Below are 14,778 nucleotides of genomic sequence, written 5' to 3'. Positions count from 1 at the left end.
TCCACTGGTTAACTGGTTCATCCGGTACTAAGATGACCAAATGTGGGTTCAAAGGACCAAATATCCGGTTCGAAGGACCAAATAATGTGGGAACCGACCTGTGAGATTTATATTTATTTAATTTATATGAATTTATATTTACGTTAATTTATATACTTCGATAGCAATTTGTATAATGATAAGTGGACTGTATTTCTGCAATAATCTCATAATCTCACAAATCGATCCTCTACACATTAGGGGGGGTTTATAAATTAATATATATGCAGCCAATCAAACTACAGAATTAACTACATACATTGTTCCTTATCTTATAGTACAGCAGGCTAGTCCACCAGGTATAACTAGGGTGTAGACACCAAATTATCCTCTTTGAGGTAGCTTCCATATCACCCAGTAACTGGTGCACAAATCTTGCTTCCTCGTCTTGACCTGTCAAAAGTGCGCTAGCTGTGAAGCCAGAATCCTATATATGACAAGTATTTCAGAGAAAACACTATACAGTACATGGAACAATAAAGACCTGGCTTAATTACCTTTAGTATGAGGCGATTTCGCGTAACCGGGTCACCCTATATAATGACATTAATGGCCACCAATGATAGATAATGGGTTTCGGAAAGAACACTTAACTTGATATGTAGACAGCGTGTTGAAAATGGTACACCTTTGGTTTCCATAACACTACGTCCAAGTAAATTTAACAGGAGCCGAATTTGCTCCCGTGTGAGCCTCTGGTCTCAATAAACAACAATGGCTGCCCTCCTTCCTCCACTCTGACGCCTGGCTTACATTGTCCAGATTTCAGAACGTGATAGAAGGGTCACATTTACTCTACTTTAATATTGATAATTAAGTTAATTTATATAAGATGTTTTTATGATGGTAAAGTCCAAAGACTAATGTATTTAAGAACAATTCCCACCATAATAGGTGGTGATTTATAATGGTATGTGGTGATGATATCCCGTTTTCTTTAGACGGTAATTCCACTACAAGTTACGTTTTCTATGGGTAACTTGTTGTAATACAGCTATTATCTGTATGATATATTAAATGGTGTCGGATTTTCCGACAGTGACGGAGGGTGTGCGAATAATTTTGTTGACAGTTAACATTTGGTCAGGTCTACATCGGCAGATAATGAGAATTCCCAGAAATACTTGTAACCGAGTCTAAGCCGAGCAGTAGTAACATCTAGAAGTCTGCTGATTTTATTGGATGAACCATAGATGTGTCGCTCCTCTTGCATAATAGTATTGAACGAAAGTTAATCTCCCCAAACACTTTCGCGTTTTGGGCAAGTTACCCCTCCACTCTCTCCATTTTTTTTTTTGGACATTCCCTGGTAGTGTGCGGAAATACTGAAAAGTGTATACTCTTTTCAACTTTGTCACCTTAATTCTCGTCCTATGTCTTTCATTTTGGTATCAATGCGTTCGCAATAGAATTCCCAACAGAACTATGTGCATATAATTCAAAGACAGTAGCGCGCTCCACCCGCCGACAAGATGAATGTAGGCCAAGGGTACCAGAAAAAGAAAGCTGAGCCACCCTCAGGCAACTCTCATTACATTAGAGAGCGTGATAATACTGAAAAGTGTATACCCTTTTCAACTTTGTTACCTCAATTCTCATCCTAGGTTTTTCAATTTAGCATCAATGTGTTCGCAATAGAATTCTCTACAGGACTAAAGGCATATAAACTCCAAAAGCCCGGCTTACCATCCGCAACAAACAGAGAAAGCGAGAGCGTGTTACCAGGGAGCGCACAAGAGCGATAAAATGTATACACTCTTTTCATTCTGGTCACCTCAATTGTCATCCTAGGTCTTTCATTTTGGTATCAATGTGTTCGCAATAGAATTTCCAACCGGAATATATGCATGAAATGTCAAAAACGCAGCGTGCTCCACCCGCTGACGTGATGAAAGCACGGCGGACCATCCGCACAAAACAGAGAAAGTAACCCAGGAGCACTCTAGTGCAATGTAATGTCAACACTCTTTTCACTTTGGTTACCTCAATTCTCGTCATATGTCTTTCATTTTGGTATCAATGTGTTCACAATTGTATCTGCTGGCATTTTACGCTTTGCTTGGATCTGAAGTGTTTTAGGCTCACCACGATGCAATCTGATAGTACCACACGTGTATAAACCTATCTTCAAGCAGCAATTCACTCATTCAAACCGACTTATAATAGTTATCCATATATAAATGGTAATCTTTGTTCTACCTGTTAACCTGTCATATGAAGAAAGATTGTCAAAGCTTATATTACATTCTCTAGAAAAGCAAAGAATTAGGAGTGACATATGGTAGAGGTGCACAATGGGATGAATGGACATAACAAAGGGGACATTAATGGGGTATTAAAAGTAGCAACACAAGACAGAACTCGAAACAAAGTGTAAAAATTGGAAAAATTTAGATTTAGGAAAGAACTGCATGGGTAAATACACTGGGTTTGTACCTTAAGGTTCATGTATGCAATATTACAGAGTTCCAATTAACTCCCATGCATGCTGTTAATTTATGTTATGTTCATGTTTTTTATGTTAAAATGTTTTTGTTGATTTGTTTGTATATTTTCATAAGTAAAGCATGCTTACCGTCTTATTCCAAGTTTTATGATAACTTTACAAGGTTTAAAACATAAAGTTCAATATATATTCTGGTTTTCACACAGGAATTATACGTTAATATAACATCATAATAACGTAATGATGTCGTGTAAATAACGTTATACTGACGTCATATAAATGTTATATTTAAGTTATAAGAACGTAAACTGGATAGCTTTACAGAAAGTAAACAAAAAAAACTAAATGTTGACTGAAAATTATTTATTCTTAAATATAAAGCATGAAAACATTATAATTCCAAGCATTTACTATTATTTTTAAATTTTTACATAAATCTTAAAAAACTGTGTCTCAAGAATAAATGTTTTTAGTTATATCCTTTGGTTTTAAGAACATCAGATATACGTATTTATGTCAAAAGATACAGTATTACCTTTGTGGAACCATTTAAAAACGTCCACAAACGTTCTGTGTTTGCTGGGTATTAGATAAACTTATAGCTAGTTTTTTATCTACACTGTGCAATATTCCATATAGAATAGGGTAGCAGCACATTGCTGTGTATACCTAATCTTCTTAATAAAAAAAATCAGTAATAAAGATTTTAAATTATAGTTTGTATTATTACAAATACAGTACTGTATTATTCTTATTAAATCATGTTGACCATGGATCATTAAGATCTCATGTTGATATGTAATACAAGTCATATTTCTTTTGAACTGCTAATCCATGCTAATCATTCATTAAATTGTGCATTATGTCTCAATTTTTCACTTCCTTGGATATACTGTACAGTACAAAACGATAGGATAAAAATAAACCAGTAATATTTCTTTCATTATATTTTTCATTTAAATAACTGCATCAATATTTTTACAGCTGACAGGATTTGTTTTCCCATACAGGTGCATTATTTGTTAAAAAAAATTTGGTTTATTGTTACACACAATGGTGCTACATAGCCTTCCCAGCTTAGTGCCTTCTTTTAATACTTACTGATTAAAAAATAAATAATAAATACATTTTATTCAGGAAAAGTACATACAGTTGATTTACAAAGATAATGTTGGATTTATAGGCAGAGCTAGTACATACAATACCTAAAGCCACTAATACTCATAGCATTTCGGGCAAGTGTGTGGGGGAAAAACACTTAGACTAAAACTTAATAGTAATCGGGATTAGGTATAATTTGTGTTGAAAGAAGGAATAAAAAATACAAAAAGGGAGTTAACATAGCATAAATCAGCAATTGCACATGTTGGTGAAGAGCGTTGTTTAAAAAATAGCAAGACATGGGTTGACATTTAGGAGGTAAGTTAGGTTACATGGAGTTAATTAGGCAGTACTTGGTTTAACTCTTAAACTGGTTGAGAGAGGTACAGCCTTTGACATGATTCGGGAGGTCATTCCACATTCTGGGTCCCTTGATTTGTAGAGCACTTCTAGTTTGGTTACACACACAGCCAAATTGAGTAACAGGAAGAGGTCTTGGACACAAATTTGTTCCATGCTAAATGTAGAGGAATCAGCTGAGTATTCCTCAAATAAAATAAGTTGCCTCAGCTTATAAGGTAAATAAAATAAGCATTTCTCAAATAAGTAGCTGCCTCACCTCACTGCCTTACTGCTACATAGCCTTCCCGGCATGGTGCCTTCTTTTGATAATTACTTGTTCAACACCCAAATTGTATAACAGGAAGACGTTTGGACCCCTACTTCCCTCTCTTTTTTTTAATCTATATAGTCATAATTATAGCTTTATGTATTCAATGAATAAAGTTTGTGACATTTTTACCCTTCTCCTTACCTAACATCATTTGTGCAGCATATTTTTATTTTATGTCTCACCCAGATTTAATTTCAAAATAAAACCAAACTAAAAAGTTAGAAATGGGTATGTATAGCTAAGGTACACCCTTACTACTAGGTGAACAGGGGCATTTGGTGATAGTAAATGATCCCATCAGGCAGGGCTCATCACCTTCTCTCATATTTCATGTTCACCAGTGTTTATTTACTTAATAACTACTGGTATAATATCTTGCTATTATAAAACTAATTCTACTATCATCAAACACATATTTACTTCAAGTTTCAAGCAGAGAATGCATATATAACTAACACGAAGGATTCTTCTTCACTAGATTCATCAGCTATAATATTTTGGTCATGTTCCAATATCATAAATCGATCCCAGTGTTATGTAGTAGAGAAAAAATGACTTATATCCAGTTTACGTAAAGCTACGAGTGGTCGAAACCACACTTAAATCCCGAAATGAACTTACGAAGGTTTTTCCACTTAGGGTAGTTAATTGAATACGGACGTAGCCGCCACGAAGGCGCTAAACGGAAAACGTTCTTAGCTAAGAGGAAAAACCTTCATAAGTACCTTCCTGAATCCGGCCCCAGGCTAATATAACTTTGAATCAGGCATTTTCACCAACAGGGTTATTCATCAATGGAACTGCCTATCCACCAAAGCCATAACTGCCAAAACTGTGCAGAATTTCAAAATATACCTGGAAAAAATCATGAAGGCAAATGGTTGGGAGGGAACCTTCAACAAGCCGACGACTTCCTGTTCTCATTGAGGCCACTCGGGTTAGTGGCCCTCTGGTAAATCGGGTAAAATATTATTCCCAGACAATTACAGTACAGTATAACTGTAAAGTTAGGCTAGAGTAATAAATTTCTGGTAAATTTAGAGTGATAAATTTCTAGAGTAATATAAATTTAAATTTCATATTAACTTGACTGACAGCTATAAATGCGAATCAGCCTTCAATATACTCTTCGGTGAAATATTTATAATCAAGAATAGAACTCATAAATAGGCCTAAACAAAAAATGAAAAATGGACATCAGTTTGCATATGAATCTGATGAGAAAATTCCTTGATTAATATACATTTCCTTACCAATCAAATGGTCTCACCTTAAGTACATCTCAGATTGTCTTCTTCACCAACTCCAATGCTAAATAAAAAAAAAAAAAATATTACAACAAAAATGTCCATAACTTAGCTACAGAGTATATTACATTTTAAATAAATTTCCACAGAAAACAAAAAAAGGAAGCACATTATTTACATAACTATGAAGAAAAACATTTAAATCCTTGTTTTACCATTGCTAAATTAAAGAGATATTTCTATACTTATAAGTAATTTTGAGCTTTCCTAGCGACAGCTTCTCTAGTTCTTGCTTGGTCATCTAAGTTTCATAAAAGAACAATATAATAAAATATCTTCAGATCTTTACCTTTCATTGTGAAGTGTATTTCTCAAACGAAATATAATTACCTCTGAAGAACATCCAACTGACATTGTGATAGCACACTGTTAGATTAAAGGTAAGTTAATATACCATTATGTGCCTCATTATCCTTCAACATTCTCTTAATTATCTTCCACACTCAAAGTGTTTAGCCTATTATCTGCATGTATCATCTTGTGCCTCTTCATATGTCCAAGACGACTGAATTTCTTCCCACACTCTGGACACTCGTGAGGCTTGTCACCTGAATGCACTAACATGTGAGACTTCATATTTCCAACACGACTGAATCTCTTCCCACACTCTGGACACTCATGAGGTTTATCTCCTGAATGCACTAACATGTGCTCTATTATAATTCCACGTAATCTAAATTTTTTGCCACACTCGGCACATTGAAAAGGTCTCTCATCCGAATGCACCATCCTGTGAGTCTTCATACTTCTACGATGACTGAATCTCTTCCCACATTCTGGACACTCGTGAGGTTTATCTTCTGAATGCAGTAGCATGTGAGTCTTCATATCTCCAAGACGACTAAATCTCTTTCCACATTCTGAACACTCATGAGGTTTGTCCTGAATGCACTAACATGTGCCTTATTATAGTTCCACGTTCTCTAAATTTTTTGCCACACTCGGCACATTGAAAAGGTCTCTCATCCGCATGCACCATCCTGTGACGCTTCATATGTCCAGGACGACTGAATCCTTTCCCACACACTGGACATTCATGTGGTTTGTCACCTGAATGCACTAACATGTGCTGTATTATAGTTCCACGTAATCTAAATTTTTTGCCACACTCGGCACATTGAAAAGGTCTCTCATACGCATGCACCATCCTGTGAGTCTTCATATGTCCACGATGGCTGAATTTCTTCCCACACTCTGGACATTCATGTGGTTTGTCACCTGAATGTACTAACGTGTGAGTCTTCATATCACTAAGACGACTGAATCTCTTCCCACACTCAGGACACTCGTTAGGTTTATCACCTGAATGCACTAACATGTGAGTCTTCACATGTGAAGGACGGGTGAATACCTTCTGACACTGTGGACACTGGTGAGTCTTCATCTTCTTTATGACAGGTGGAGTTTGTGTGAAGGTTTTCTCCCCCGGATGTTGGGAGAAGCGTCAAGGTTTGAGTGTTGTTTCTTAGAGTTAGACTTGATGTGAGCACTTGGTGGTCAATGCTGGTGCTTCTTCTTTATGATAGGTGCAGTTTGTGTCAAGGTTTTCCCTTAATGCTCGTGCTGGACACTCACCGGCCTGCTAAAATGGCGACGGTTGTTTACCCTCTCATCACCTAAGCGTTCCAATGTTTTTGTCTGGTTCCACATATCATTTCTCCTACTTCTTATTTATGTTTATAACTGGTCATTTACAATTAACGCTTGTATTTATCTCATGTTTTTCAATGAAAGAATGTACTTGGAATTGTTTCTTTAAACATAAGGCCACACGATTACACTTTTTGAAGGAAACAGCTCTCCACTGGGATACAAGATACTCCTTACATTGACAACACTAATTTTTTTGCCATTTCGGACACCAGTTTTGGACGTTTCGCTTATGTGTACGTGTTCAATATTAAATCGACTATATAATGCTATTAATAATTAAATTATTATAAATTAAATAATTAAATTATTTATTATAAATAAATACTTAAAAATGTAATATATATGTTGTATTAAAAATTAAAAATACGGATGTACACTATTTCACTCGGAGATATTTGCATATTACGAATTATAATCTGAAAATATATACATATAACAATGTATAACCATATATGAAAAATCAAACAGGAAATTACTTAAGCACTTGCGTGATAATCAACACGTCATAATATACTTTGGCTGATATGTTCATCAACATGGAAGTGCTTAAGTTTTTTCCTTCGTGGTTATACATTGTCTTCAACTCTACATTGTCATACTATTCATTACGTGTTAATTTTTTCATGAAGCCTGCGAGGTGCGGATAAAAGATAAACTTATAGCCAGTTTTTTTACTTACTCTTTGTAATTCTTCATATAGAATATCGTAGAATTATATAGAATAGGGTAGCAGCACAATGCGTATACCTAAGCTTGTCAATGAAAAAAAGGGATTTATATACACACACACACAAATATATATATATATATATATATATATATATATATATATATATATATGCGAACAAGCCTGAATGGTCCCCAGGACAATATGCAACTGAAAACTCACACCCCAGAAGTGACTCGAACCCATACTCCCAGGAGCAAACGCAACTGGTATGTACAAGATGCCTTAATCCACTTGACCATCACGACCGGACAAAATGAGGTGATAGCCGAGGCTATTTGAACCACCCCACCGCCGGCACTCGGATAGTAATCTTGGGCATAGCATTTTACCAAATCACCTCATTCTTTGGGGCACACGTGAGGAACACAAATGCGAACAAGCCTGAATGGTCCCCAGGACAATATGCAACTGAAAACTCACACCCCAGAAGTGACTCGAACCCATACTCCCAGGAGCAAACGCAACTGGTATGTACAAGACGCCTTAATCCACTTGACCATCACGACTGGACATAATGAGGTGATAGCCGAGGCTATTTGAACCACCCCACCGCCGGCACTCGGATAGTAATCTTGGGCATAGCATTTTACCAAATCACCTCATTCTTTGGGGCACACGTGAGGAACACAAATGCGAACAAGCCTGAATGGTTCCCAGGACAATATGCAACTGAAAACTCACACCCCAGAAGTGACTCGAACCCATACTCCCAGGAGCAAACGCAACTGGTATGTACAAGACGCCTTAATCCACTTGACCATCACGACCGGACATAATGAGGTGATAGCTGAGGCTATTTGAACCACCCCACCGCCGGCACTCGGATAGTAATCTTGGGCATAGCATTTTACCAAATCACCTCATTCTTTGGGGCACACGTGAGGAACACAAATGCGAACAAGCCTGAATGGTCCCCAGGACAATATGCAACTGAAAACTCACACCCCAGAAGTGACTCGAAGCCATACTCCCAGGAGCAAACGCAACTGGTATGTACAAGACGCCTTAATCCACTTGACCATCACGACCGGACATAATGAGGTGATAGCCGAGGCTATTTGAACCACCCCACCGCCGGCACTCGGATAGTAATCTTGGGCATAGCATTTTACCAAATCACCTCATTCTTTGGGGCACACGTGAGGAACACAAATGCGAACAAGCCTGAATGGTCCCCAGGACAATATGCAACTGAAAACTCACACCCCAGAAGTGACTCGAACCCATACTCCCAGGAGCAAACGCAACTGGTATGTACAAGACCCCTTAATCCACTTGACCATCACGACCGGACATAATGAGGTGATAGCCGAGGCTATTTGAACCACCCCACCGCCGGCACTCGGATAGTAATCTTGGGCATAGCATTTTACCAAATCACCTCATTCTTTGGGGCACACGTGAGGAACACAAATGCGAACAAGCCTGAATGGTCCCCAGGACAATAAGGACCATTCCTTATTGGACCATTCTGGGGTGTGAGTTTTCAGTTGCTTATTGTCCTGGGGACCATTCAGGCTTGTTCGCATTTGTGTTCCTCACGTGCGCCCCAAAGAATGAGGTGATTTGGTAAAATGCTATGCCCAAGATTACTATCCGAGTGCCGGCGGTGGGGTGGTTCAAATAGCCTCGGCTATCACCTCATTATGTCCGGTCGTGATGGTCAAGTGGATTAAGGCGTCTTGTACATACCAGTTGCGTTTGCTCCTGGGAGTATGGGTTCGAGTCACTTCTGGGGTGTGAGTTTTCAGTTGCATATTGTCCTGGGGACCATTCAGGCTTGTTCGCATTTGTGTTCCTCACATGTGCCCCAAAGAATGAGGTGATTTGGTAAAATGCTATGCCCAAGATTACTATCCGAGTGCCGGCGGTGGGGTGGTTCAAATAGCCTCGGCTATCACCTCATTATGTCCGGTCGTGATGGTCAAGTGGATTAAGGCGTCTTGTACATACCAGTTGCGTTTGCTCCTGGGAGTATGGGTTCGAGTCACTTCTGGGGTGTGAGTTTTCAGTTGCATATTGTCCTGGGGACCATTCAGGCTTGTTCGCATTTGTGTTCCTCACGTGTGCCCCAAAGAATGATGTGATTTGGTAAAATGCTATGCCCATGATTACTATCCGAGTGCCGGCGGTGGGGTGGTTCAAATAGCCTCGGCTATTACCTCATTATGTCCGGTCGTGATGGTCAAGTGGATTAAGGCGTCTTGTACATACCAGTTGCGTTTGCTCCTGGGAGTATGGGTTCGAGTCACTTCTGGGGTGTGAGTTTTCAGTTGCATATTGTCCTGGGGACCATTCAGGCTTGTTCGCATTTGTGTTCCTCACGTGTGCCCCAAAGAATGAGGTGATTTGGTAAAATGCTATGCCCAAGATTACTATCCGAGTGCCGGCGGTGGGGTGGTTCAAATAGCCTCGGCTATCACCTCATTATGTCCGGTCGTGATGGTCAAGTGGATTAAGGCGTCTTATACATACCAGTTGCGTTTGCTCCTGGGAGTATGGGTTCGAGTCACTTCTGGGGTGTGAGTTTTCAGTTGCATATTGTCCTGGGGACCATTCAGGCTTGTTCGCATTTGTGTTCCTCACGTGTGCCCCAAAGAATGAGGTGATTTGGTAAAATGCTATGCCCAAGATTACTATCCGAGTGCCGGTGGTGGGGTGGTTCAAATAGCCTCGGCTATCACCTCATTTTGTCCGGTCGTGATGGTCAAGTGGATTAAGGCGTCTTGTACATACCAGTTGCGTTTGCTCCTGGGAGTATGGGTTCGAGTCACTTCTGGGGTGTGAGTTTTCAGTTGCATATTGTCCTGGGGACCATTCAGGCTTGTTCGCATTTGTGTTCCTCACGTGTGAACCAAAGAATGAGGTGATTTGGTAAAATGCTATGCCCAAGATTACTATCCGAGTGCCGGCGGTGGGGTGGTTCAAATAGCCTCGGCTATCACCTCATTATGTCCGGTCGTGATGGTCAAGTGGATTAAGGCGTCTTGTACATACCAGTTGCGTTTGCTCCTGGGAGTATGGGTTCGAGTCACTTCTGGGGTGTGAGTTTTCAGTTGCATATTGTCCTGGGGACCATTCAGGCTTGTTCGCATTTGTGTTCCTCTCGTGTGCCCCAAAGAATGAGGTGATTTGGTAAAATGCTATGCCCAAGATTACTATCCGAGTGCCGGCGGTGGGGTGGTTCAAATAGCCTCGGCTATCACCTCATTATGTCCGGTCGTGATGGTCAAGTGGATTAAGGCGTCTTGTACATACCAGTTGCGTTTGCTCCTGGGAGTATGGGTTCGAGTCACTTCTGGGGTGTGAGTTTTCAGTTGCATATTGTCCTGGGGACCATTCAGGCTTGTTCGCATTTGTGTTCCTCACGTGTGCCCCAAAGAATGAGGTGATTTGGTAAAATGCTATGCCCAAGATTACTATCCGAGTGCCGGCGGTGGGGTGGTTCAAATAGCCTCGGCTATCACCTCATTATGTCCGGTCGTGATGGTCAAGTGGATTAAGGCGTCTTGTACATACCAGTTGCGTTTGCTCCTGGGAGTATTGGTTCGAGTCACTTCTGGGGTGTGAGTTTTCAGTTATATATATATATATATATATATATATATATATATATATATATATATATATATATATATATATAATATTATATATATATATATATATATATATATATTAGTATATTTTGTATATTTAGTATTAGCATATTGTATATATTAGTAAATATTAGTATATTTTGGTAGTAGTCTTTCCTGTAGACATATATTATTAAATATGACCGAAAAAGTAAGATTAATAATTCTAACACGAATTTTCTCAATCTTTCGTACATTTCTTTTCACTGTTGGAGGTAATTAAAAAATCATTTCTCCAAAATTCATTTTTATTTATAGTCTGACGCGACACGAGCGCGTTTCGTAAAACTTATTACATTTTCAAAGACTTTAGTTTACAAATACACAACTGAATAGAACTTACACATCTCCGATTTTGTTTATATCTACATTTGAGTGAGGTGGATGGGGTGAGGTGGCATTAATAGGGTATTAATTTCATCAACACAAGACAGAACAAGAGGTGGCATTAATAGGGTCCCAGCAAACATTTTCATGTTTTTAAAACATCCTAAAAACGACATTTCATTGTTTTCAGCACGTTTATAATTACGTTTAGAAAAGGTTTTTTGAGAACTTTTATATACAACCTTAAAACGTAAATAATTAACATTTCTAAAAACTTTTTTATAATCTTTTAATTACCTACATTAAAACGTTTAGGGTATAATAATTTTTTAATTCATATCTGAAATAGAAAGGGGAGAAAGAAAGAAGACATATCTGAGAAAGAAATGGACATCCTATATATGTATGTGTAAATTACAAATAAATAGGGTACAAAAAGAGAATTAAAATATTATATTTATTTAATTAAGAATGAGTAATACAACAAAATATATGTAATAGCTCGAAATATATAGACTATATCTATAACAGAATATAAAAGTAAAAATTTAAAAATCTATAAAAATCTATATATGCAATATGTGAACACAATAGATTTTGTGATCAAGCAGCCTGTGATTCATGTCATGCTGAGATCAGTCTGACGTTACAAGCAGTTATTGTTACTTAAAACTAAAACAAGTAAAATTTTCCGAGTATACATATAACACTATAGTTTTTCTATGACTAATAAAAATCTATTAATCAAAAGTTTAGGACTAATTAACTAAAAATAAAAATCTACAAGTGAATGTAAACACAGTCAAGTATAATATTCATGTAGAAAGAGAAAGAAAAAGAGAGAGAGAAGGAAAGAAAGAGAAAGAAAGGGAGAAAGAGAGAGAAAGAAAAGAAAAAACAGTCATGTATAATATTCATATTAGCACCATGCAATATAACTTAGATTAAGTAAAAATCTCAGACATTTTTAAATCAAATGAAATATGAGAGCCAGAGAGAGAGAGCCACAGAGACAGAGAAAGAGAGAGCCAGAGAGAGAGCGTGAGCCAAAGCCAGAGAGAGAGAGAGTCAGAGCCAGAGAGAGAGAGAGAGAGAGAGAGAGCCAGAGCCAGAAAGAGAGAGAGAGAGCCAGAGAGAGAGAGCCAGAGAGAGAGAGAGAGCCAGAGCCAGAGAGAGAGAGAGCCAGAGCCAGGAGAGAGAGAGCCAGAGCCAGAGAGAGAGAGAACCAGAGCCAGAGAGAGAGAGAGCCAGAGCCAGAGAGAGAGAGCCAGAGAGAGCCAGAGCCAGAGAGAGAGAGAGCCAGAGAGAGCGAGAGCCAGAGAGAGCGAGAGCCAGAGAGAGCGAGAGAGCGAGAGAGCCAGAGAAAGAAAGAAAGAGAGAAAGAGAAAGAGAGAAAGAGAAAGAGAGAGAGAGAGAGAGAGCCAGAGAGAGAGAGAGAGCCAGAGAGAGAGAGAGAGCCAGAGAGAGAGAGAGAGCCAGAGAAAGAGAGAGCCAGAGAGAGAGAGAGAGCCAGAGAGAGAGAGAGCCAGAGAGAGAGAGAGCCAGAGCCAGAGAGAGAGAGATAGCCAGAGCCAGAGAGAGAGAGATAGCCAGAGCCAGAGAGAGAGAGAGAGCCAGAGAGAGAGAGAGAGAGAGCCAGAGAGAGAGAGAGAGCAAGAGAGCCAGAGAGAGAGAGTGAGAGAGAGAGCCAGAGAGAGAGAGCCAGAGAGAGAGAGAGCCAGAGAGAGAGCAAGAGAACCAGAGAGAGCAAGAGAGCCAGAGAGAGAGAGCGAGAGAGAGAGAGAAGAGAGAGAGAGAGAGAGAGAGAGCGAGAGAGAGAGCGAGAGAGAGAGAGAGAGAGAAAGAGAAGAGAAAGAAGAGAAAGAAGAGAGAGAGAGAGAGAGAGAGAGAGAGAGAGAGAGAGAGAGAGAGAGAGAGAGAGAGAGAGAGAGAGAGAGAGAGAGAGAGAGAGAGAGAGAGAGAGAGAGAGAGAGAAAGAGAGACAGACAGACAGAGACAGAAAGACACACACAACAAAAGAGGAGACAGAACAAAATTAAGGCAAGGAGAGAGAAGACAGAACAGAAACAACAGAGAGAGGAGAGAAATGAGAAATCATTGAAGAGAAGGGAAGAGAAACACAAGATAAGAAAAAGATACAAGAAAAATATACAAGATAAAAATGACATAAATGAATACCACAAATATAAAAAGTAAAGGAAGAGAGAAGCTAGAAGAGACAGGAAACGAGAGGTGTTAGAAGAGATGAGGAAAGGAGAGATTAAAAGACAAGAAAAACAGGAGAGAAACGTAAAAGAAAAAAAAAAGGGACATTTGTGAGGAGAGAAAATAAAGAGACCAGAGAAGACCATATATCAAGAGTGTGAGGATAAAGACTTATATATTTTCTTAGTAGACATCCTCTGGCTCTTGTTGCCCCTCTTGTATACGAATTGTACTTGCAAGTTTTCCCGAAAAGATATTAACAAAATTAATATTTAATTATTTATTTATATAAATTACACACACACAAACTTTATATATATATATATATATATATATATATATATAATATATATATATATATATATAATATATATATATATATATATATATATATATATATATATATATATATATATATAATTCGTAAACCTCACCCTGTAAACATTCATGTTTCTACATGTTAAACAAGCTACGAGGATGAGGGAAGGGGATGTTCCCTCCATGCTGGATATTATATTTACCAGGAAAGAGCAAGATATATTTATCATTCAGTACCTCCCTCCTTTGGTACCTCCCTTTTCCTCCTTTCAGTACCTCCCTCCTTTTACCCAAGTGACATTGTCACTTGGGTAAAAGTGACCATGTCTTTTTGGGAATAAAGT

Source organism: Procambarus clarkii, chromosome 22 (assembly GCF_040958095.1).
Source record: "Procambarus clarkii isolate CNS0578487 chromosome 22, FALCON_Pclarkii_2.0, whole genome shotgun sequence".
NCBI classification, from domain to species: Eukaryota; Metazoa; Arthropoda; class Malacostraca; order Decapoda; family Cambaridae; genus Procambarus; species Procambarus clarkii.
The sequence above is the reverse complement of the archived record's forward strand: the minus strand, read 5'-3'. Positions refer to the sequence as shown.